At 39.8% G+C, this 16,801-nt stretch overlaps 2 long non-coding RNA genes across 4 annotated transcripts in view; one reads left to right on the forward strand and one right to left on the reverse strand.

The window, feature by feature from the left end:
• Nucleotides 1-16,801, reverse strand: part of LOC148641048 (uncharacterized) — a 637,701-nt gene that overhangs the window by 609,216 nt on the left and 11,684 nt on the right. The gene's annotated exons all lie outside the window — the stretch shown is intronic.
• On the forward strand, nt 11,814-16,075 carry LOC148641055 (uncharacterized). 2 transcript variants are annotated; one of them, XR_015930090.1, is made up of 8 exons: nt 11,814-12,258; nt 12,501-12,630; nt 12,799-12,836; nt 13,101-13,293; nt 13,725-13,769; nt 14,632-14,735; nt 15,175-15,259; nt 15,991-16,075. It is a non-coding gene; the product is annotated as an uncharacterized LOC148641055 (long non-coding RNA). The 2 variants fall into 2 exon arrangements; XR_015930089.1 differs by having other exon boundaries at nt 11,815-12,258; nt 13,709-13,769.

The following is a 16,801-nucleotide window of genomic DNA, read 5'->3' on the forward strand; positions in this document are numbered from 1 at the left end:
CACATACCAAGGCTAGCAGCCTTGGCTTTACACCATATATGGCATGGAATTGTACTGCAGCTGTTCTGGGTGGGTTTTCTGTTTTATGATTTTGTATAAAAAGCATCCTTTTGTATCAATAAGTTGAGTCAGTGCTTCATCGGCTTTTGCTCCCGTATGCATACGTCATAAAGGTAAGGTGTCTCCTTTGTTGGACACAACACTACTCATTGCTCTTCAATTTGATTCTGTGCCTAGGTAGGTCCTTCTGCATGGATTCTGCATGTTCTCCCATTTTGCCGTGGGATTTCTTCCCAGTTTCCATCCAGACAAAGCTAACTGGTGTCTCTGAGACTATTGGTGAGATTGCGTGTGTTTTACTTTGTGCCCCACGCTTCCAGGACTTTAAGTGTCCAGAGCCCTTATATAGGAATATACAGTTATAATAGATATATGGATCAAAAATCATTGTGAAACACTACACAAGTCTAAAATGTGTTTGTGGACATCTAGGATCGTCCACTCATGAATTACACATTACAACCTGTTTCGAATAGCGTATGCTAATTAACCACCTAATTGATGGGTCTGAACTCTCGAAATGAGAAGGAATAATTCAAACGTACTGTAACTCAAATGAGGAATGTTAATGTATAGTAAATGGTATTATTGTCATGACTGCAGAATGTGCAGTTGTTGAGCACATGTTCACATGACAGCAAAACCTCATCTGCTTGTTCATGAGTAGCCTACATGAGCACCTCTTAACTTAACCACAGTGGCTTCAAGGCAAAAAACTATATTACAAACAGCTGCACGTCTAGTAAAATTATAGCAATTTATTAAAAAAAACAGCATCCTTTAGCTCTGTCAGTGTCAACAGATTGAATAGTTTTTTATCCCTTCGCTTAAGGTAAAAAGAAAAATAAAGAAAAATAAAGCTATATTATAATGAGCATAGTTTATACACAGAACATTATATGAAAACACAATAAATCATGGAAAGCTACTTTCTGTTGGCTTAGAGTAAACTAAGCAGAATTAGACAGAGCGTGTGCCAAGCCTTTCCTTTTTGAACCACAGAAGGGTATAATTAGTACAGTAATTGTAACATTAGAAAGCAGAGTCAAATGAACTGAACAGGAATGTGACAACCAAGCGCTCAATGTATTTAGCAAGAGGCTCTGAAACAGTGACCTAAACAGAGATAACTACTGTGAAATTTGAATTACCTGGGTCAGCAGTTCCAGTTTGCCTCCGTGTTTTTTTTCCATTGGATCTGGAAATGTGGCAGAGATAAACAGGCTGGAACTCTGCTACGATTGATAGCATTAGTAATCCGCCATTATCCCAGCCCAATGTGTCAAGCTGTTCCAGTAGTGCACCACAGAAATTTGTAAAACAGAGTCTTAATTATTGGTTGTGCCCTGTTTGCCATCCGTGATAAAGTACCTACTCCTGAATCCAGGATATTTGCCTGAGCAAATGAAATTAATCCATTTGTTTATGTATTGATCAATTTGTTTGTTTACGTTATGTTCAAATCACATGACTACCACACTTAGTGAGATTAAGTCTTGCAGCAGGCTTTCCCTGCCAAGCTACTGTAATTTGTCAGGCAGAACAAAAGTCCGGTATTAAAAGATAAATGGCTGTCGATGCCACCCATTTATGGTTTGAATGATACAAGGACATTTGGGGCATTAAATACAGACTGTTGTCTAGATGCCTATTTGGTCAAAGACCATGCAAATATTGGATGTTTTTATCGTTTTCTCCTCTTCGAGTTTTACTGTGGGGAAACTGTTTTGAGCTACAGAATGCAAGACACTTGGTAAAACCTTTGGATTCAGGATTTAGGATTTGGAACATATATATCTCAATAAAAAGGCATTGTGGATCAGGAAAAAAAATAATTAATGAGGAAAGACCGTGAATTTTTATTAGCTTTCCGTACTTGTTTTGGAGAATAGCACATCAATATATACCTGGGTGTACCTGAGCGCTCAGATCTTTATTTTTACATGTTATGTTCTTTGCTTCACCTTCTCTAAACTCCTTCAAATCCAGACTCAAAACCTTTTTCTTTAGAAAAGCCTTTACTGAACTGGTTCCATTCTTCACCCCTCTGCTTTTCTTAGTACCACCACCCACGGTCTCCTCTATATATTGTAATTGTGTTTTATCTTGTGCATTCTTTTTATTTATTGTTGTTGTCTTTCTGTAGAGCGCTTTGAGAGGCTATATAAAATAAAGTTTATTATTATTACACTCATTTCCCAGAGACACAAAGTTTCTACTCTGGCACCAAGAACTAGGAACTTTTAATGATCAAAAGTGAAAAATGAATATTCCACCCCATCCTTCTATAATGATATTTCAAGTGTTTGGGTCTTAATTTATGAAGTGATCTATTCTGGGATACATCTCTCATTTATTTTATTATATTATTTTGTCAAAGAGAAATGTAATTTTCTGTTCAAAGGAGATATGAAATGACCCAATTTACCTCTCCTTCTTCACTTTTTCAAATTTCACGTTTTGAACAGTCAGCGGGGTTTTTCACCGAATATACTGTGTGTTTGCAAAAGGAGATAGTTATAAAAGCAGTGAACCCATGATGTCCCTTCTGTCAGGAGCGTGAGTCAGTCCTTCCATTCTGCAGTAGTATTGCCACTCGTGGTCTGATCTCGTCAGATCTCCGAAGGATGACCCTGGTCATTACTGGGATGGGAGAGCTTCAGGGAAAACCAGGCTAGTGCTGCTGTTGCTGTTGGGAAACTGGCAGGTGGAAATCCCCTGAGATTTCCAATTGCAGAATTTCCATGTCTAATGCAGCAGTAGGGGCACCTTCAGATGAGAAATTATGCCAAGATCCTGAATACTTTTGTTATTAGAAATCCTGCGGCACTTTTAATGAGAGAGCGACAGTGCCTGATAAATTCTCCCCTGGCCCTGAACAACTTGGCCTTCCTAATATTCAATGGATGAAGCAATATCTCACTTCTCCATTTGATTTGCTGGATGGTGAATGTGCTGAATGAATGAATGAATGAAAGAAAGAAGGGCTGCCTCATAGTACCCATGTGAGTTCAGCACTAAAGCAATGGATGTAAAGCACTTTGGGGTCTTTAAAGATGAAACACGCTGCCAGCTGCAGGGAATTATTGCTTTTTCTTATTGATCCTCATGTCCTATCTACATATTTGTTAAAGGGAACGTACATTTAATGGCACAAAAGCTCATTCAGTTGATTAATTATGCAGTTGACTACATTTTCTGCTTTGCTGTATTTGTTTGTTTCTCACTGTGTCTGAAAAGTAATGTTACACCGGCAACTTTGCAATTAATAATAAAGGAATAAACCTGTCTCCTGCATCTTCAGGGACGGCTTACAAAAGCTCCTCCAATATTAGAGTGCAGGGGTAGGGATTCAGTCTAGCGCTGCAGCAATATACAATCTGTTGCATAAAGAATTATCTCTCTGTGGTGTGCAGTGGGGACCTAGAAACATGCTTTCATTGTTTCTGTTCCTGAAAGGGGTTTTGCAAGTCCATGGGTAAACAACATCAGTTGCATGCTGGCAGTCCGTACTTTATTACAGAAAATTTAATTTTCTTCAACTTAGTTTTTGTGTGTGTGAACACGCAGGCACTGTGCCATCAAATATCAAGAGATCTTCCCCTCACAACACACTTCTTGCTCCCACTAATGAACTTCATCCATGAAAAGGCTGCCAAAACATTGCCAAATTGTATATTACCCACTCGGGCCCAAAGCTATGTTATTTTAATTGAAACCTATTAAAAGGAAACCCATTAAAAATGTAAACGCAGATCACTACAGATAAAGAAACTGGAGGCTAATGTACTGACCTCTATACCAGAAAGTCAGAAAGTCCTCAACTTTTTATTGTACTTATTTGATTTATGCTTGTAAATGGTATCTGAACAGTATTTATTCTTTTACAAATGGAGGTGCTCAAATCAAACGCTTATTAAGTTATTTCAGTGCATAGCGATGCTGCCTTGCTTTGCTAAGACAGGAGAAGGCTATGCTGTCTTGCTACTTTACATTGCATTTACATTTTTGGAAAGCAAAATGCCAGTCTGGAATGCCAATTCATCTCACGAGTTCATGAAATGATAGACTGAAGTGAGACGGAATTCCAAATGATAGTTTACCCCACAAAAAGTCTGTTAAATTTTGATCTATTAATTAGCGCTAATCCAATATTAGAAAGACTGCAAGCTTACAAGAGACGCAGTAGAGAGATCCTTACAGAACTAAGGAACTATCCATGAATGACAAGTCTGTTGGAGAGCAATGCTCAGGGGGAGTGACTCTGGAAGACCCAGTATATACTGTATTTGACACAAAGCCTTTTTAACACAGGAAGACCAGCAGTGGATAGAGCTTTGGTCTGGCAGTAGGACTCTTCTTGCTTCTCTGTAATATGCTCTTATTCAGGTTTGCTCTTTGCATGCTGACCTGGGTATCCTACAGTAAGACATCTACTGATTAATTACTACCGTGTTAGCAAGCACAGCTTGCTATCTACTGTATATGCCTTACATAAAAAAACACTAGAGAATGTTCACAGGAATCTGGGTACTGTATGAACAAACTGTAGCAAAAAATGGAAAAAGAAAGAAATGATCGCACCTACAGTATGCTCAGATGTTTCAAAGTTTTATTTTGTCATCTTTGCTACCTCTTGGAACAAAACCAATTGCTTATCATCTAACACCATTTGTTTCAATTATTTAATTAACACCATTTGTTTCAATTATTTAATTCCACTTACTGTAATAACTTCACCAATGATGCAGTCTGATTCCCATTTAAAAACCACCATACATCTGCAACTACTGAAGCAGTGGCGGACAATTTTATTGCAAGGATCTATGAACCTTTGTTTCTCAGTAAAATTTACCAAGATTGGTTTCCTACCAGATGCGAATTAACATTTGTAATGGAATGCAGTTAATGTAGAAAGAAATAATTAAGGTATATTGAACAAGGCCGTCCCATTATTGCCTACTTTTAAAAGGCAGCTTGATTTGAACCACAGTGTTTCCAGCTGGAAAAATAAAATATCCTTTTTTTTATCATTCAGATCAAATTGCATGTCTAAATAAAGTACAGCAGATGTTGATTTTTAAATGGTATGACTCACATAACACTACCATGATAATTTAGGCTGTGTTTTTAAGTACTTTAATGTTTAAAAACCAAATCAATTTTCAGGCTTTATCCCTGTCTTTATATTTCAAATCATACCTGTGTAGTGTCTTTACCATTACCAACTACAAAGAAAACAGGATTTGTAAAGACTTGGTTGATGAAACAGACTCAGGATGTATTTTTTAGACTGGGCTGTGTTTTTTCTCATGGTTTCATCCTGATGCCCTAGATTTCAAATTTAATGTATATTCTGTAAATAATGATCAGTGACAACTAGGAAATTTTTATGAATCTGCCTATGAATTTGTTTCATATGAAGTTAGGAGCCTTTTTATCACAGAGCTAAAAGAGGAGAGGGAAATTATATCTTAAAGAGCTGTTTTTGGAGAAGGAAATCAAACCCAGCTTACATGTCTACCTTGCTATAAATGACTGGAAGGTGGTCAGGCTGGAGGAGTCTGTCAAATATTCCTCATTTTCCCTGTGTGTAGATGACCAGTTAGTAGCTGTGAACTGAAACATGAATACATAAACGGGCAATTCTTACTGGCTCAAACAAACAATTGGAAAACAATGTTCCACGGAGAGAGTTTGAAATTCAAGCAATTCAAGTGTTTCGCTTTTAACACTAGCATTCTTTCAGGTGGTGTCCTTCATATTCAGGACAGAGGAATGATTTCACCATCTACTCTCATTTGATCTGAATCTGTGGGGATTCCAAAGACACTCCATATTAACACACACACTTCTGAAACAACACTTTAGGTTCAGATTCATGTTTGTATAAAGGTTTATGCTTATACAGTGTAAATAAACATAGCTGAGGACATATTGACTGTGTTTTTAAATAAGGTATGAATCTTCAATGCTTTAACACCATTGACATATGACCTTTGGCGTATCGTAATTATACAATACTGTTTCTCTTCTATGCTGTCGTTTGTGTGTTTCTGTACAGTATCTTCGTTTGGGATCATTGACACACAAAGGAGGCAGATGTAGTTGTTGTTTTTTTTAAGTTTACAGCTGTGTCTTAAAAGCCTGGGTAGTTCTGATTTGTTTCATTTAAATTCTCCTTTGTCGTCATGAGGATACTAAGCCCCAAACTGGCAATGTTTTCTTGCTGGTAGGCTCTTTCTTCCGCCCAGTCGAAACCCTCTCTCAGCCACTACATTGCTAGCTAGTGAAGAGGAGGTGCGTTGAGCTTTTTTTCCATCCAGACCAAAACCTAATGAAATGTCCTGTGCAGCTTGTCTGGCCTCATGAGGTTCTTTTGTTCCCAGAACAAGCAAAATACTCAATAACCTGCACTTATAATATATTCATTACAAGTTATTGAGCAGCGTGCTTGTTCTGGGAACAAAAGAAGGGGCCTACACTGTTAATGTACACTACTCTGTTAAAAATCTTTTAATTTCTAGAATTCATTTTTATTACAGAATAGGAATCTCTGTATTTATTGCGTTTGACATATTGCGCATACTCAAGTATATGTGTATTAGTAATGAGCAGCATGAAAAAGAGATTTTCCAAACTGCTGATAAGCAAGATTAAGAGTTACAGTGTTCTAACTACATATTGGGATTCCCTATAACACAGATAGCTGTGGCTTTTATAAAAGATGGCCCCCCAACCCTTAGCATCTATACTGCAAGTATGAATCTCAGCTGGAATTCATACATTTGCTGATGAGTACAAAGATTTGAATTCAGTTTCAGATACCATGAATACATTCATCTATGCATTGACTGCAAGTCACACACAAGCCTATGGCATTCCATCTCAAAGCCAGCCTCCTGATTGTTTCCATACTCACATCATCACTTGCCTGTCAAAATCAGAAACAGCCTCTGCACATTGACACATGCCATGTTTCACGAACTGATGCATTTCCATGTGGCGTTACAGATTAGTTAGCTGCACATTTTCTGGTGTATGGGTTTAAATCCAGCAGTGCTGTTCTTCCATTTGTGTCCCAGTAACAAAGCTGATAATGTAATGTTTGTGGAGATAATAAGATGGGCACTCCCTTCCATTAGACATTTTGTCAATATTTTCCTCTTTGCACAGACCAAGCAACCCATTTCTGTGACAGAGGAGTTGATTGAATTCATTTTAAATTGCCTAGCAGGCACCGCAAAAGACCGAGGGGTTCATAAATTGGCAGAAGATGGTGAGCTTCTTTTTTCAGCAGTTATATAAACTTAAGGGAAATATAAAAACGAAAGGGATGATTTCTCTTAACTGTCTCTAGTTTCATTGAAGCTGAACTGTAAATGTTATATACATTCTAATAATTATATGCCCTGTTAATCCTATAAACCAATAGGATAGTGACAAAGAAAAACTAAAAACCTCAGAAAGATGGACAGTGCATTTCTTCAGAAACCCAAACTCTCTTCTGATCCACAGAAGCAAATGGAATGCAATACAATTTAAGTTCTATTTCAGTTAATTATATCCCATCAAACCATACTCTCTGTTTGATGGATTCCTAATGTTTTAATTCAAGTCCGTTTAATTAATCTTGTCACTTTTAATAACCAACACAATTAATTTACCGGGGAATAAAATGGCCCTGAATTATTAGTGATGAAGGTAGCAATGTTTCTTTATAGCAACCTCATGTTTTAACAAAACCCAAACTGTTATGAGCTTCCAATTTCATTAACGTTCTGTGTGTGTAATTAAATTGATTATCTCATAGCGTTTAGCATTATTACCGTTAACTAAATTAGATCAACCCCATAGCAATGCCATTTATCAGTGAAAGGGGAATAAACTTAGTGTTATTCATCTTCATTATAAAAATTGAAGATGTTAGCTTTTATTTGACTGAAATCCCCTTGAAAGATAGCCATCTAAATCTCTACACTGTAAAAATCAACATGCCCTTAAAGTATAATAATTCCTTGCATTTATATAGTGCTTTTCTGGACACTCCTCTCAAAGCAATGAGGACCAGTGTGCAGCACCCACCCGGATGATGCAACGGCAGCCAAAATGTGCCAGTACGCTCACTACACAAACAGTTTCAACAAGAGATGGTGTGTTTTCCACATAAACAATTGCCCATCCATTTATTTAATTGGCTTATCCAGGACAAGGTCACTGGGGAGTCGGGGTCTATCCCAGCAAGCAGTGGGTGCAAGGCAGGGAGCTCTCTGGGCAGGACATCAGCCCATTGCAGGGCAGACAGACAGACACACTCACACCAGAGCCAGTTTTCCCAGAAGCCAATCAATAAACCATTACATCTTTGGAGTGTGGGAGGAAACCGGAACACCCAGAGGAAACACGCACGAACACAGGGAGAACATACAAGCTCCACACAGATAGAACACCAGTAATTGAACCCAGGGCCACAGCCCCCCTCATATGCAGTAATTCCTGTATTGCAGCACTGGTCTGTGCCATGTTTCCAGCAGGAGTGGCTTCATTTGAGGTTTTGATGAGGGCAGCAGCATCTGGAATGGAAATCAATGAGAGTGAGGAGGAGCGACACAAATATAAGGACGCAGAGAAAGGGAATTATTTTTTTTTCATTTCTTTGGATTTTATTTTTTAAGTTCAGCTTTATACAGTTCTCAACAGGACTGAGACCTGGGGATCACTCTGCACAGGGAAAGTGCAGAAGTCTGGCTTATGTTCTTCACCCCTACAGCCAACAGCATTAATACTGTACATGTTAACTCAGGTTTTCTCATATTTTGGCCAGTTAAAGAAGAGGTTTCTGAAGAGGATGGATACTGCTGGGCCATGAGAACATGTTGAAGTGCTTTAGAAAGAAGCCTCTTACAAAAGCAGCCATGGCTGACAATGCAGTACTTGGTCCAATCAACTTCTCCTCACATGCTGTACAATAAATTGTACAAGCACAGGAAGAAAATATGTTAGAAAAGAACAGAGAGAAAGAAATTGATATTGCACTATGGGCTAAAATAGGCCTAGATTATTTGACTGACACTTTTTCCAGAGTTCACCCATTTCTACAGCGGGGTATTTTACTGGAGCCATCTGTCTGAGTCCCTTGCTCAGGAATACAAATCTCACCTGGGATTTGAACCCTTCATCATACTGGATTTAAGTAAATTAAAAAATGACACTACTAAAACACATCTGACAACATACAGTGGCTTTGAGAAGTATTCACCCCCCTTGGACTTTCTCACTTTTTATTATGCTACAATATGATATCACGATGTAATAAATTGTGATTATTTTTGCCATTGATCAACACAAAACACACTACAGTATGTCAAAGGATATAGTTCTGCATTTCCACCTAAATTAATTATAAATTTGAAACAGAATATAACTGATTGCATATGTATTCGCTCCCTTTTCTCTGGTACATCCAATTGTCTTTAGAAGTTAGTTGAATGGATTCCTCCCGTGTGCAATTAAGCTGTTCAGGTTACACACACAAATCTCTGGAAGGTTCCATACAGATAAGTACAGCTGATTAGTACAGCTCCCAACAACTACATCTTGAAGACAAAGGAAGATTTGGAGCAAATCTGAGATACTTTTTCAGAAGTATTAAGTATCCTGAATATTTATTTGTGTAAGTGTTGGCCATAAAAAGCAAGGATTACTCCTGTACATATTATGAGTGTTGGGAATCTAGTTCTTTTTTATCTGATACGGAGCTTCAACACAAACCAAGCACCAGTTCAAGCATCTCTTTACGAATCCTAAAGAGCGATGTTTTACTTGACAAATACATCTAGCAGTGCTAGCCTCGCCACTCGTGACATTGTAATTGGCAAGAAATACGATTGTACTGTATATAAACTCCCTGAATTTGTTTTCAAAACTACAGATGTTATGAACAAATGCATTGTATATGTTTTTTGGGAGGTTACCACAGATGTGGACAAATTCAGGATGTTTGTTTTCACAATTACACCTATTGTGTGCAAATTCAAGGCACTTGTTTTCAAAACTACTGCAGTTATTAACAAATTCTCTAGTTTTGTTTTTGGGATTACAACAATTGCGGACAAATTCAGGGTATTTATTTTCACAATTACAGTTATTGCATACAAATTCAAGACATTTGCTTCCTTTATTAAATTCCTTAAAAAGAAATACAGTAGATTTACAGATTAATGTCTTTTGATCACATCTTTATCTAAAGTAACATGAAATCTCAGTTTCTACCATGAAGTAGGACAAACTAAGTTATGTGCAATAAGTAGAGGGGGTTACTGAACTTACTGATTAAATACATTTAAGAAAACTAATGAATAATTCCTTAACAATTTGCAGGATTTCAAGGCAATGCAACACTATACTTCTCTCTTCCTCATACAAGTGTGACGTGTTTAAATACTAGGTCAATATACAACATGACTGGATCTGTCTTTGAAAATATACGTTAATACAATATGTAGCTATTGGCTAGGTGGATACATTATGGGCTGAAAATTTGTTTTTTTAATAATTAAAAAAAAATCCTTGGAGGTTTTAAGCACTAACATTTTCAAAAGTTGTTTGCCTATCTATATACGATATCAAAATGACTACATACTGCTAGATTTAAATACATACAGTATGTGTGAGTAGGAATAATCAACAGATAACTTTGAAACTATCAATGTACAGTACAATTTGGTTCCTCATGCAGGAATAACCATTAGTTTCCTTGTAGGCAAATAATACACAAGCAGGTTCCCTAAGAAATGTCAGCACTGGCTGAAATGGCCCAGAGCCTTACATACATTTTGCGTAATAAAATGATACAAGAGACAAAAAAGTTAACAAGGTGCAAAAGGTATTTGTTACCAACTTGCTTCCATGTATACTAAATAAGAGCAAGCAAATGTACTGTAATTCACAAGACTACAAGAAAGTAAGCAATGCAGAATTATCCCAGGAGCTTGCATATATAGATCAAGGAATCCTTGGGCTGTCAGTAGGAGTGGCAGGTGTTGGGGGAGAATACACAGACTGTGCAGTGATGGGTGCTTATCTAACCTGAGAGTGCAGTTTTGTTCAAATAGGACGTCCTAGTCACTCCTGATGACCAGAATCTGCATGGAAATCCCCAATACTACTGTTTCTCATGTCATATGAATGCCTCCAGACTGGAAAGATACTGTACATAATGCAAGTTTCCAGCAGTTTATATATATTTCTTGTTTACCTGAAATCCTCCTGAAGGCCTGCTGGATTATGGCTCTCCACTTGAAAGATCGGCCATGCAGTTTTTATTGGAAAAAGGCACCAAGATTAAGATGAAGCTGTGAATTGGCTTTCAAATCTAGGTTTTTTAATTGTGTAAAAAATTGTTTAATAGGAAGCAATCCAACTGGAATTATGAATTAAAATATTTTGAATAAAGATTAACAACCTACAGTAGCGTGCAACTTTATGAATGCAGCGGTTACCCCCCGAATAGGACTGTATATACTGTATCATCACGCTGAAAGAGCGCTATTTATTTTTTACAATAGGAGAACGTGATGAAACGTATAATGTTTTTAAACGTTTTATTTGTTCCTCAAAATTACAGCATATCTTCGTTTTGGGGGGCGTGCTTAAAAACACACAGTTTCATAAGGCATTAGATATATAACAGTATATAACATAACAGTAATTCCAATGTTTCTTTTTTAGTTAATGTCCGCGTGTAGTTCAAATAAGATAAAATTCAGGCTGTGTGCACCGGCCAGGTGGCGTAGCGGGCAAAGTCAGTGTTGCAGCTATTGAAAACCAGGCTCTAAACCCTGTGGCTTAGAGTAGCCTAGAGCCCCCCCGGCACCTCTTCGCTCAGAGCGGGTTCGAATCCAACCCGGGTACGGTCCGATCACGCTCCACCGGCGAAGTGCGTTTTCCAGCAGCCGGGTCTGCACCGGGCCGGTATTTTTAGGGGGGTGGCCATTCTAGGTCACACCCCTAAGAATGGGGAACATTGCACGGGATTAAGGCAAAAGGGGGTTCCAAAAAATGGAAGATTTGACGTAATTGCAGATATTGGCGGCGTTTTACGTCACTGCCACCTGGCATAACTTCCCCACGAGTGCGGCTCTCTTCCCCTTCCACGCGTGGGTCTGATTCAAGATGGCGGTGCTGGCAGTTTGCGAGGTAATGTTTCTCTTTTTAAACACTTTAAAATATTATTTTTCTGCCCAAAACAGCCTAGAATCCAGTGTTTGCTTTTGAGGTTTCATTCAGGTACGAGACTTGTCCTTTTATTGAATGAACAGTGTATTTCTGCGCTGTTTGAACGGGGGTGACGTTTTGCTCGGCAAGGAAAGGAGTTGAAGCCATTTTCTTAGCCAAACCTTGTTGAATATTAATGCATTTTTATTTGTGTCGTTTTGCAGAACTTCTGTTTCCCATCCAGTTGCTGCAACCGAGACCTGAAGGTGTTGGGACCAGTTAATTATTATTTCTTTGGCATTGTTGGACATTGTTCGGAATTGCCGGCGTGTTGCGATTTTCAAATATAAAATGGTAAGAAAATCTCCGTTTTAGAATCCACTAAATACACTTTATTTTACCTGACGGTTGTGAAATAAAAGGGTGAATATGACCTACCTAGAGATTTTGCAACTCTGTGCTCTTTTCTTGTTCCACACTTGTTTAACTATTCTTACTGTTTCTCGCGTAAATCCTGTGTAGATCGAGTTGTGGTCTTTTTCATTGGATCTGTAGACGTGGTAAGTTGTGTTTTTTTATTTGAATTGTCAGCGTTAGCACTACATACAAAACTATATTCTACTTAACACATTGCACAAAAAAAAGCTTAAGCATTGTAAATGGTACTGAGCATGAAAATGAATAGTGCATAACTGCTATTTTGCCGCAGGTAGTTGTCAGGAAAGTGGCGATCTGTGTAGCAGGTGCACTGACATTTTATTTATTTGTCTTTATAATCGGTCAATTCTGATTAATGCTTACTGATGAATGTTTCTGATCAACAGGGGGTCTCTTTTGAAAGGCGCATGCTAGTGTCGTGTGTGGACACACATTCCAAGCTGCACATCTGCAGTGCCTGTCTTGCAACATGCTGTGGTCACTGTCTGGAGGGATTCAGTTCTCACTCCCAGATCCTGGACAAGCATGTGCCTGTTCGCTGGTCACTGAGATGTACGTGTCCAGCAGAGCTTTTGTCTGGTGAGTAGTGCCTTCATGGCTTTGACTGTCTGGTTGTTATCCTGCACGTCAGCTGGGTTTACAAGAGCAGCAGGAGAACATGCACTGTCCTGCTGGCATGTTGTCACTTCAGGATGAGTCTGCATGAAGGCCAGGTAGTGAGGACCCAGGACATGGGCAGTGTAGCACCGTGCAGCCAGGGTGCCATCAAACACTACAAGAGGAGTTTGATAGCAGCTAGACTGTCACACTCGGGCCTCATGGTGTTTGTCTGTGATGTCTTGGTGAGTTAGAAAATGATGTTGAACAGAAATTACTGTAGAACAGTAGAAGACAGTGAACAATCTGGCCTCCACATACCAGTTACAGGAAGGCATTGTCTTGATGTGTAAGGCATATGGGTTAATTTGTGCTTTTCTTTCTTGATCTTCACAAGGCTTGTTATTCCAAAGGACAGATCACCACATCGTGACCTGACCAGCGCTCTCCATGAACAGGTGAGTTAGGGCTCATGCAACAGTCACTCTAATCATGATAACATATTAAATCATTTATTTTGTGTCATTACTCATTATTCATGATATTGATACATATTTAATGAAAGTGGTTCTTTTGATGCTTAGTATAATAAATACTGAACTAACAATCTAAACTTCATTCTTGAATGAGTGGCACTCCAGGTGTAAAGGGACTTCAGGCCAGCCACAGTAGTGCAAAGTGGAGTACAGATGTGTTTAGGCCCATCCATGTTATTACCGCTTCATCCAATTCAGGATCAAGGTAGAGCTGGAGCCTGTATCTGCAAGAAATGGGCTCAAGGCAGGGTACACCCTGGACAGGACTCCAGTCCATCGCAGGGCACATTCACATTCAGAGCCACACATAGGGCATATTTCTCTAGAAGCCAGTTACCCTACCAGCATGCTTTTGGACTGTGGGAGGAACCCGGAGGGAACCCACGTGAGCACAGGGATAAGGTACAAACTCCATGCCGATAGCACCCCAGGTCCGGGTGTGCACAGGCAATGATGATTAAATATCCTCAATATTGCACTTGGCTGTAGCCACCTGAATTGGTCTGGACTCATCTTGCCATGAATCAGTGACTTGCCTGTGCACCATTGTTTCTCTTCTTACCTGCCAAATGCATCACTTTGTGACACTGCTTCATGTCCATGTGAAATCATGTTGGTATTTTTAGAAGCAGCTCTTTATTGACACATTCTGAAGAAAAGCATCATATTTATTGACTGTAATGCAGAGCAACAGTACATGTGAACTGGGTAAAAGAGCTCTTGAAATGTTTTGTGTAAGACTTGCATGCTAAATGGCATGTGTTGTCTTCTGCCCTAAACAAAGAGAGCCAGTACTTGGTGAACATGGCTGCTGCAAGTCCAGTTTTGCCACGGCCTTCCCATTGCTGAAGCCTCACTCCAGCGGGATTCACTCTGTTTCCACAGCCGGTAAGTGTTGTCATTGTGCTCTTGGTTTGCTTTATTGAAACCAGGCATATGTTTTGTGTTTTTGGTTTTAGAAATAGCAGGACCCCCAAAAGTTATTTTTCTCTTAAGAAATAATTGAAGGTAAAGAACTTTAACATTACTGCTATTACATAGAATATTATGGTGTATCTATAGTGATATGAGGATGTGTTCTGCCATCCAGTCAGACCACAACAGTATGCATTAATTATGGGAAATAATTGAAGAGAAACAGGCGCTTGAAGTGGTTTTGTAGCCACGTGTTTATTTCTTTTAGTGTAATGTTTTTAAGTTTCACTTGTTGAAGTGGAAACAATGTTTCCTTGGGTGAGGGCATGAGGACTCTTTCAGCTTGGGAACAAGCAGGTATGACATGGAGGTCATTGCCTTAATTTCACCCTGTTTACTTTTGCCTCTCAAGGTGCAGAAAGTGTTGAGCAGCCCACCCCTGAAGCTTGATTCACCACGAAGAGAAGCAACGTGATTCCCAAGACCTTTTAAGCCAGGTAAGACATTAGTTTTTTGCTGTAACGGTGTGGAATAATGTCGGTATAGTCTTCCTGGCCTGGAAGTTCTTGGTTTGGTTCTGTAGAAAAAGAAACTCCTGTAGAATCCCAAAGCTCTTGCCAGACTGATTCTTCAGTTTGTGGCAAAAGAGAGAGGCCTCTGTGACAGCTGTCATCCTGCTATATCGTTCACATGTGTTTGAGGGATTTCTGTGTTGAACCTGGTCAGATTTGAAGTGCTCTTGGTTATGGTGGCACATTTCTTGCCTAGTTTTTATGTGCATTTCCAAACAGCCTGCATGTTAACAGTTGAGGACTATAGACTCATTTTAAGTGTTTAAGGAAAATAACTTTGTGCTTGCCCAGTTTTACCAGTGATGAGAAATGTATGTTGTTGGACATTTACTGTGCAGTCTTGTTTGGAAATACATATCCAAGATGTCATTTAGTAATCTTCCAGCTTGCTAATTTTCTTTAATGAATGGGGCTTTTTGAAATCTAAGTGTTGAGTTGCCTGGCGTCTCAATCTCGGCTGGTGAAAAACCAATTGTTGACAAGTACACAAAATAATTTGACTAGCAGGTTTAAGATTTGTATTACTCTTCCTCCCTCTCGTCAAGTATGTAGTCAACGGGCGTTTTTCACTTCAATGCTGTGTGAAAGGGGGAAATTTTCTCGCACGCTGTCTTTGAGGTGTCACTAATGTTGATCTTTTTCATGTCTCGTTTCAGACGGTGTCAAAGACTCAAGGAGCCTTGTTGCCAGGGGGAACACACCCGAGTCTCTTTGGTGCTTTAATAAACAAAAGTGCTTCACTTTCTTATGGTGTTGTGGATGCCTTATTTCAATGGCCGCTTCTCTGCTTTGTTCCAGGTCTGCCCTCTGGTGGTAGTGGGGTGGGTTTCACAGGAGGAGGGTTGGATGGAGTCTGGCTCCTCCCCAAACAGGGAGATAGCCAAAATTTGGGCCCGTTCCTGGGGGAAACAGGTGGGGGATAGGGAGGAGGGCAGAGGGTGGGAGATGGGGAAGGGCTGGCTCCTCCCCAAACAGGGAGATAGCCAAAATTTGAGTTGGTTTCTGGGGGGGAAACAGGTGGGGTTTCACAGGAGGAGGGTTGGATGGAGTCTGGCTCCTCCCCAAACAGGGAGATAGCCAAAATTTGAGCCCGTTCCTGGGGGAAACAGGTGGGGAGTAGCTAGGGTGGGAGATGGGCTAGGTATGGCTCCTCCCCAAACAGGGAGATAGCCAAAATTTGGGCCCGTTCCTGGGGGAAACAGGTGGGGAGTAGCTAGGGTGGGAGATGGGGAAGGGCTGGCTCCTCCCCAAACAGGGAGATAGCCAAAATTTGGGCCCGTTCCTGGGGGAAACAAGCCCTAGCTACTCCCCACCTGTTTCCCCCAGGAACGGGCCCAAATTTTGGCTATCTCCCTGTTTGGGGAGGAGCCAGCCCTTCCCCATCTCCCACCCTAGCTACTCCCCACCTGTTTCCCCCAGGAACGGGCCCCAATTTTGGCTATCTCCCTGTTTGGGGAGGAGCCAGCC

Source organism: Lepisosteus platostomus, chromosome 25, assembly GCF_059453375.1.
Source record: "Lepisosteus platostomus isolate fLepPlt1 chromosome 25, fLepPlt1.hap1, whole genome shotgun sequence".
NCBI lineage: Eukaryota > Metazoa > Chordata > Actinopteri > Semionotiformes > Lepisosteidae > Lepisosteus > Lepisosteus platostomus.